Source organism: Atractosteus spatula, unplaced genomic scaffold, assembly GCF_055471065.1.
Source record: "Atractosteus spatula isolate fAtrSpa1 unplaced genomic scaffold, fAtrSpa1.hap1 Scaffold_86, whole genome shotgun sequence".
Lineage (NCBI taxonomy): Eukaryota > Metazoa > Chordata > Actinopteri > Semionotiformes > Lepisosteidae > Atractosteus > Atractosteus spatula.
The window spans coordinates 144966-152500 of record NW_028296919.1 but is presented as its reverse complement, the minus strand read 5'-3'; the positions used below and the strand labels follow the sequence as shown (position 1 = coordinate 152500).

The following is a 7535-nucleotide window of genomic DNA, read 5'->3' as shown; positions in this document are numbered from 1 at the left end:
TTTATTAGCTCCACCTTGCGGAAATTCCGGATACTATTATTTTGCTTGTCGTATTATAGGAGAATTTACGGTAACTCGCGGTATTTATCGGTAGCTTGCGGTAGACTGCGTACAGCGTACCGCAAAATAACGCGGTATCGCCCGCGCATTTTGAATGGCTGCATCTGTAGGCTGCCAAAAGTCTCCGAAACCAAATTTTGATAGCAGAAAATTCTCACTCGTCCAGAAGTTCCCTTGGGACCCAACATCCAGCACAGAGTGGTAAAAAAGCGTCTTTTTTGGAACCCCTTGCAGCGTGAATTGGTGGTTCAGTGGTAGAATTCTTGCCTGCCACGCGGGAGGCCCGGGTTCAATTCCCGGCCAATCCAGTGGCTTTTGCAGCGAGCGGCTCCATCACTTGCATCCCCTTTCAACTCGCAACTGAAAACCCACTAAAGCTTAGAAGGTGTGAGCCAGGTCAGTACCCGGATGAGGGTGACCTACAGGGAAAAGCAAAGCTTACAGCTGGAAGCGGTGTTAATGGAGCCAGCTGTGGGGTGCTCACCCTGAGGTCTGTGCGGGTCCCAATGCCCCAGTATAGTGACGGAGACGCTGTGTGGTAAAAAGGCGCCGTCTTTTGGATGAGATGTAAAACCGAGGTCATAGCTCTCTGTGGTCATTAAAAGTGACCACCAAAACCTTTGACAAAAGCTCTTGGTAATTGATGGTCTTCAATAATGCTTCTCCTTTAGGTACATTTGAAATCAGCTGAAAAATGCTGTGAAATGGGGGGGCACTTCAGGCCAGTGTAGGATTTGGGTTACAAGAACAATTAAACAGCACGAGAAAGCCCGTACACTGAATCGCAGGGCTTTCTATTCAAAGAAGGACAAAAGAAACTTCCCTGAATTCCATTTTTTGCAGCACAGAGAGGACAGCGGGCACGAGGCCTGTTAGCTCAGTTGGTTAGAGCGTGGTGCTAATAACGCCAAGGACGCGGGTTCGATCCCCGTTCGGGCCAGGTAGTCTCCTCCTCTCTTGCCAAAACCCGTTGCTTTCTTGCTGTGGTGAGATTGGTGGTAATTCAAAGACGCCACATACTGCCGACAGACGAGAGTGTTGTGGGAGAAGAGAGAAGTGATGGAAGATTGAAGAGTGTCCTAGGTGGAGCCAAGATGAAGTGTCACAATTGCCTAGGGGAGGATTTCAAATGTTTAAGATGGTAAAAATAACCGGAAGTGATCCCCCAGTCCGGCACAGTCTGATGTACTTCTGTCATATAAAGTGAAACTAGATGTCGAACTGGAGCCTCACTTATGTAAATTTGCAATATTTGCATAAGTGAGGCTCCAGTTATACATCTAGTTTCACTTTAAATGACAAAACTGAAGAGACTTAAAAGAGCTGGAGAGGATTTCTTACAACTTTTGAGCCGGCACAGTTTTCGAAAACGTTTTCTTCACGCTGCACTATACAACACAGACAGCCAAGAGTCTCCAAAACAAAACGAATTGACAGATAGGAGAAAAGTCCCACTCGTCCTAAAGTTCCCAAAATCCAGCACTGAGCGTAAACAAAGTGTTCAAGTAGCGTGGGAATGCTACCCCTAATGCTAGCTGGAGTTTGAGCGTCTGGTTCAGAGTTTGCTCAAGAGTTTACCTTTCACAGATGCGCAAAGATGAATGTTGAGGGTGCACGCTTCAAGGCGCCTTACAGTGCAGGGAGTGATTAGAGACGATTCGTGACGTGTGCTCGTTCCCATATACCGTACGCCCCGGGTTGCAGTGCTAGGATGACGTCCAATACCGCTTCGGCACGTAACGGCATTATATTCAAGTGCAGGACATGAGGGTTTTATTTTGTTCGTTTTGTTCTGCTCTGCTTTGCTTTGTTTTGCTTTCCATGGCGTTTGTAAGAGCGTCAATAAAAAGGCGATTCCTGCGTCTAACACGAATGTAAGAGCTATTTCAAGTGCGGCTTCTAAAATGCTTGTAGACATTTGTCTGTTGTTGATTGTTTTTTTGTGTCTAACAAAGTGCCATTTTCCTGTCCAGACGGGGAGACTTTATCATTCCCATATGAAGTAACCCTTAAGTCCTCTGAGGCGTGTCTGTCTGCAAGGTTTGTATTTTGGAAAGGTTTTTTTTTTTAACGGAGAACGACTTTGAAAAAGATTTCCGCCGGCGTCTCGCGATCCATGTGAGATTGTAGCAAGAATGCAGCAATAACAGCATTTGCTGTAGTCGTGGCTGAGTGGTTAAGGTGATGGACTACTAATACATTGTGCTCTGCATGCATGGGTTCAAATCACACACTTGTTGCTCTCCATGTCTGACACGTGTGGTACTAGAGCAGTACGTTTTCCAGCGGTGGCTGAACATGGTATAGTAGGCTAACGTTGGTATCAAGCAGTGACAATAACAGTGGTTAAGTGCCGCTACTGCCAAGTGACTCTGGGTTGAGACTGTGTTTCCATTTACTTGCAACGCAAATGGAGAAAGAGATTTTTGACAGTCTCTCGAGAGACTGCGCTAGGTGTTTAGAGATAGACTTTGTCAGTTCCCCCTGGAATGATGGCCTCTCAAATAGTTTGTGATTCCTCTAGACGTTTATACAGTAGAAGCATGGTTCGTGGCTTAAATTCAAGCTGACCAAGACTTAGGAAACGAGTTAGAGGTCTGATGCAGAACTGCGAATTCAGTGAACGGGAACACTACAGTACATTGCACTGCATGTGTGAGGAAAGCTGCCCACTTCAGTCCCTTGTCGACCGAACAGAGGACTGTAAAGGATACCACCAAGAAACTTTAGGATGCTGGTTGGAATTCAGCTCCAAAGAAGCCCCTTTGGATGTTATGTCATCAAAAAGTAAGAACAACGAATCTCCCTTTGATCAAAAGCGCAACAAAACTGTTTTCTGTGGAGCAGGTTTCAGACCCGTAGACCTGTTTTATTTTTAGGGCAGGGCGCATTCCCAAACGCGAATCTCCTGTTTTAGAAATGCTTTGGGCGGCGTGAAGTGAAAATAAGAAATGAACTCCAGATGCACATGGAAGCAATCAAGTGTTTCATCCGAGCTGTTTCAAAACTGCTCAAGAGCTTTCCTTTCACAGAGGCGCAACGATTAATGATGGCGGTGCACCCTTCAATGCGCCTTACAACTCTAGGGAGTGATTGAGACGATTCGTAGCGTGTGCTCATTTCCCTATATTCCCCGTGCTGCAGTGGTAGGATGACGTACGTTACTGCTTCGACACGTAACGGCATTATATTCAACTGCAGGAGCTGAGGGCTTTCGTAAGCGCGTAAACCAAAGGCAATTCCTGCGTCTAACACTAATTTAAATGCTTTTCAAAGTGCAGTGTGGTGCAGCTTGTAAAATCCTTGTCCACATTTGTGGTTTGTTGATGTTTTTTCTGTCTGCCAAAGTTGCATTTTGACATCAGGACGGGGAGACTTTATCCTTTGAACGTGAAGCCACCCTTAAACCCTCGGAGGCGTGTCTGTCTGCCGGCACGTATTTTGTCAAAGGTATTTTTTTTAACGGGGAGCGACTCTGAAAAGGTTTCCCCAGCCACCTCGCACTCGTGTTAGATTATAGGAGGAATGCGGCAGTGGCAAGCTTGCCGTAGTCGTGGCCGAGTGGTTAAGGCGATGGACTTGAAATCTGGTGGGGACTCCCCGCGCAGGTTCAAATCCTGCCGTCTACGGCGGCTGCCGCACATTGTAGTGTGCCTGCGCGGCAGAGGCGAAGTGCCGCTTCTCCTTTTCTGGTACTATAAAAACGCTAAATCGCTTGGACCCGCTGCCATGGAAATCAATTCTTCAGATAACCACACATTTTGCGTTCGCACGTCTGGTGCTCTACTTATGCCTTTGAAAATCGGATCAATAAAGCTCAAAGAACCGACAAGATAGGTGCTCGTAAAGCACGCAGTAAAGAATTCTTATCAGCGAGGGTTTCAGTGGGTTAACTGAGGAGAAGGCGTGATCGCTAATTGTTGAGTTTTTATTTGGTGTTAGAAACACTCTTACTGTGCATGAAGTGCAACAAATGTAGCCACAGAAATTGCATCGTGCTTTCATTTATGCTATTGCAGACACCAACGTTGCCTAGATAGAAAACCGAAAAAGCCGTGGGTTTGCTTGCCAGTCTGAAGGATCTCTCTTCGAATCTCTATCATTTGTCAATGGAAGTAAAAGGCGCTGCAATCTGATACGTTCACATTCAAACCCTCAGCTGTTGTTCGACTTTATTTCTTGACTAATTACAACTGAGTGTCGCATGAGCAGTTACGTAAACTTGTCTGCTATATTTGAACACAAATGCCGTTCTTCAATTAAAACTAACAGTACATTGTCAGGGACATTCAGTTATATACAAACAAGAGACAGACAAGAGAATATTTCTACCTTTCATGTGGACTACGTGTTGACTTACTGATCGGAATAATTGAAATGTTCGGGTTCATAGCCGATGCAGTGCGTGCTAATTAGAACAGCAACGCTGGGCTCTCAGCACCGTACTGAGCCCAGGTGCAGTTCATTTACATGAAGGAAATCTTGTACTGGGTACGATTACACCCACATACAGTAAGTAGCACAGGCTACTTAGGGAGTAGCCTGATGCGTTTAAAAGTGACCCGAGCCAGGCAGGAGCCGAACCTACAATCTCCTGATCCGTAGTCAGACGCGTTATCCATTGCGCCACTGGCCCTGGTGTCACACTGCACGACTGCAACCCAGTGAGCTCAGCACTGCAACTAGTAAAACATTACCCCCGGTCCATTCTTTTCCAAAAGTGAGAAACACCTGTTTTCTACATTGTGTCTGTTTAAAACCATATCTCTTTAAACCAAACCAAGAGTTTGTCCTTTGCACTGATATTCTGATTCATTTCGATTTCAAAGAAAAAAAAAACACTTTCTTCCAAAGCATCATAAAATTGTCCCTTCTTCCAGACTCTACTTCTCTCTTGTAGTAGTACAGCAGACCTTTCCAGGTGAGCAGATCACAGAGTCCGAAATGAGCTTCCTCCATCCAGCAAAGTACCTGAACATGACTCTGTCATCATAAAAGCACCCCTGTAGTAAAGCAATTAAATCCGAAATCAAGAGGGCAATTGCCTACTGAAGTTCAAGAAGTCATCAATTTTAACCTAGCAACACATTAAAGGCTGCATCTATACAAGTACGATTCTAGAAATGCTCACCAGATTACGTTTTAAGAAGGAACTGCGGCTCAGGTTCCGCCGAGATCTAAACTCGGATGGCAGGATTCAGAGTCCAGAGTTTGGACGGGTGGCGCACAGAGGGTCCATATACTGTAGATCCCTCAGTGATCTTCCGCGTGTTCAAACCGCCAGCGTGTGACTCCCCTGTCCCCGTGACCTCATTGCTCTGCTCTCGCCTGTGTGCAACCGAGCCCGACTCATGGTAAAGTGGAAAAAAAATGCCCTCAACGTGTGATTTACTCTGGAGCGAGGACAGATGTCACCTTCTTATCATTGAACAGGATGTATGTGATGTGGCGACTAGGTTCAATTTTTTATCCTCTTTAAAAGATTAAGGACTGGGTGAGCCTGATTTACTACCCTTTCAGCTAAGAACCCGACGTGCGGACCGTTTAAGCTACGTAGACTCGGTCGTTTAACTCTTCTCCATTAGCAGGGTTAAGGTTAAAGAAAAAACATTGCTGACTTCTTTTTTGTTTTCCAGCCGCGAGCGCTGATTAGCAAGGTTTGCATTTCATGTTTTGCAAGTTGCATTCTAAGAAAAACAAGTCGTTCAAGACAGGAAATGAATACTTGCATTTAATTAAGTCTAGCCGTAGGCGGTTGTCCATAATGACCAGTCCTGTTCGAGAAGACAGAACAAAAAAAGGAACCGCTGGGATTCGGACCCGGGATCTCCTGTTTACTAGGCAGGCGCTTTAACCAACTAAGCCACAGCGCGCCAGGAGCTCTGTCCTTTTGCAGCCACTTGGACACACAACTCAGACACATCTGCATTCGCTGTGCGCTCCGCCTGCTCGCTGAGCAAGTTGCCACCTTTACATACAATAGCAACATCGACACCAAGAGAAAGGATGACAAATGGCTTTTAACTGGAACTTTTCATGTCCAAGGAGCTCAATGTGCTTTCCGTGTACAACAGGGCCACTGAACTCCACACCGGCCACTGAAGCACAGCAGTGGCTTGCTGGCTTGACATCTCCCAAGGAAGATGTTGAAATTGCATGTGGAACAGGAAAATGACCCTCGAGTACGAGGGAAAAAAAAGAAAAAGAAAATCTGGAGCGCGCCAACTCATGTCCGGACAGCCTGGTTTGAACAAAGTGTTCAAGTAGCATGGGAATGCGACCCCTAATCCTAGCTGGAGTTTGAGCGTCTGGTTCAGAGTTTGCTCAAGAGTTTACCTTTCACAGATGCGCAAAGATGAATGTTGAGGGTGCACGCTTCAAGGCGCCTTACAGTGCAGGGAGTGATTAGAGACGATTCGTGACGTGTGCTCGTTCCCATATACCGTACGCCCCGGGTTGCAGTGCTAGGATGACGTCCAATACCGCTTCGGCACGTAACGGCATTATATTCAAGTGCAGGACGTGAGGGTTTTATTTTGTTCGTTTTGTTCTGCTCTGCTTTGCTTTATTTTGCTTTCCATGGTGTTCGTAAGAACGTCAATAAAAAGGCGATTCCTGCGTCTAACACGAATATAAGAGCTATTTCAAGTGCGGCTTCTAAAATGCTTGTAGACATTTGTCTGTTGTTGATTGTTTTTTTGTGTCTAACAAAGTGCCATTTTCCTGTCCGGACGGGGAGACTTTATCATTCCCACATGAAGCAACCCTTAAGTCCTCTGAGGCGTGTCTGTCTGCAAGGTTTGTATTTTGGAAAGGTTTTTTTTTTTAACGGAGAACGACTTTGAAAAAGATTTCCGCCGGCGTCTCGCGATCCGTGTGTGATTGTAGCAAGAACATGGTGCGGCTTCTTAAATGCTTGTGGACATTTGTCTGTTGTTGATTGTTTCTTTGTGTCTAACAAAGTGCCATTTTCCTGTCCAGACGGGGAGGCTTTATCATTCCCACATGAAGCCACCCTTAAGTCCTCTGAGGCGTGTCTGTCTGCATGGCTTGTATTTTGGAAAGGTTTTTTTTTTAATGGAGACTGACTTTGAAAAATGTTTCCGCCGGCGCCTCGCGATCCATGTGAGATTGTAGCAAGAACGCAGCAACGGCGGTGCTCGCTGTAGTTGTGGCCGAGTGGTTAAGGCGATGGACTAGAAATCCATTGGGGTCTCCCCGCGCAGGTTCGAATTCTGCCGACTACGGTGTCCTCCTCACATCGTTGTGTGCTGGCGCAAGCAAGGAAAAGTGCCTTTCTTCTTTTCCTGGTGGTTTTAAAACGCGAGATCGCTTGTACCCGCTGCCTTGGAAAGAAATGTCTACATGTTTACTTGCACATTGTCTATTGTTTGTACATTGTCTTGATGCACTGTTTGCACTTTGTCTTGTTTTTTACACTTGTTTTACAATCGAGAGACCTTCTGTAAGTAAGA

The 7535-nt window shown here is 45.9% G+C and overlaps 3 non-coding genes across 3 annotated transcripts; all 3 read left to right on the top strand.

The window, feature by feature from the left end:
- The first annotated feature begins 926 nt into the window (after positions 1-926).
- trnai-aau (transfer RNA isoleucine (anticodon AAU)) lies at positions 927-1000 on the top strand. Its single transcript has one exon. It is a non-coding gene; the product is annotated as a tRNA-Ile (tRNA).
- Positions 1001-3607: 2607 nt separating this feature from the next.
- Positions 3608-3689, top strand: trnas-uga (transfer RNA serine (anticodon UGA)). Its single transcript has one exon. It is a non-coding gene; the product is annotated as a tRNA-Ser (tRNA).
- A 3536-nt stretch (positions 3690-7225) lies between these two features.
- trnas-aga (transfer RNA serine (anticodon AGA)) lies at positions 7226-7307 on the top strand. Its single transcript has one exon. It is a non-coding gene; the product is annotated as a tRNA-Ser (tRNA).
- The last annotated feature ends 228 nt before the right edge of the window (positions 7308-7535 follow it).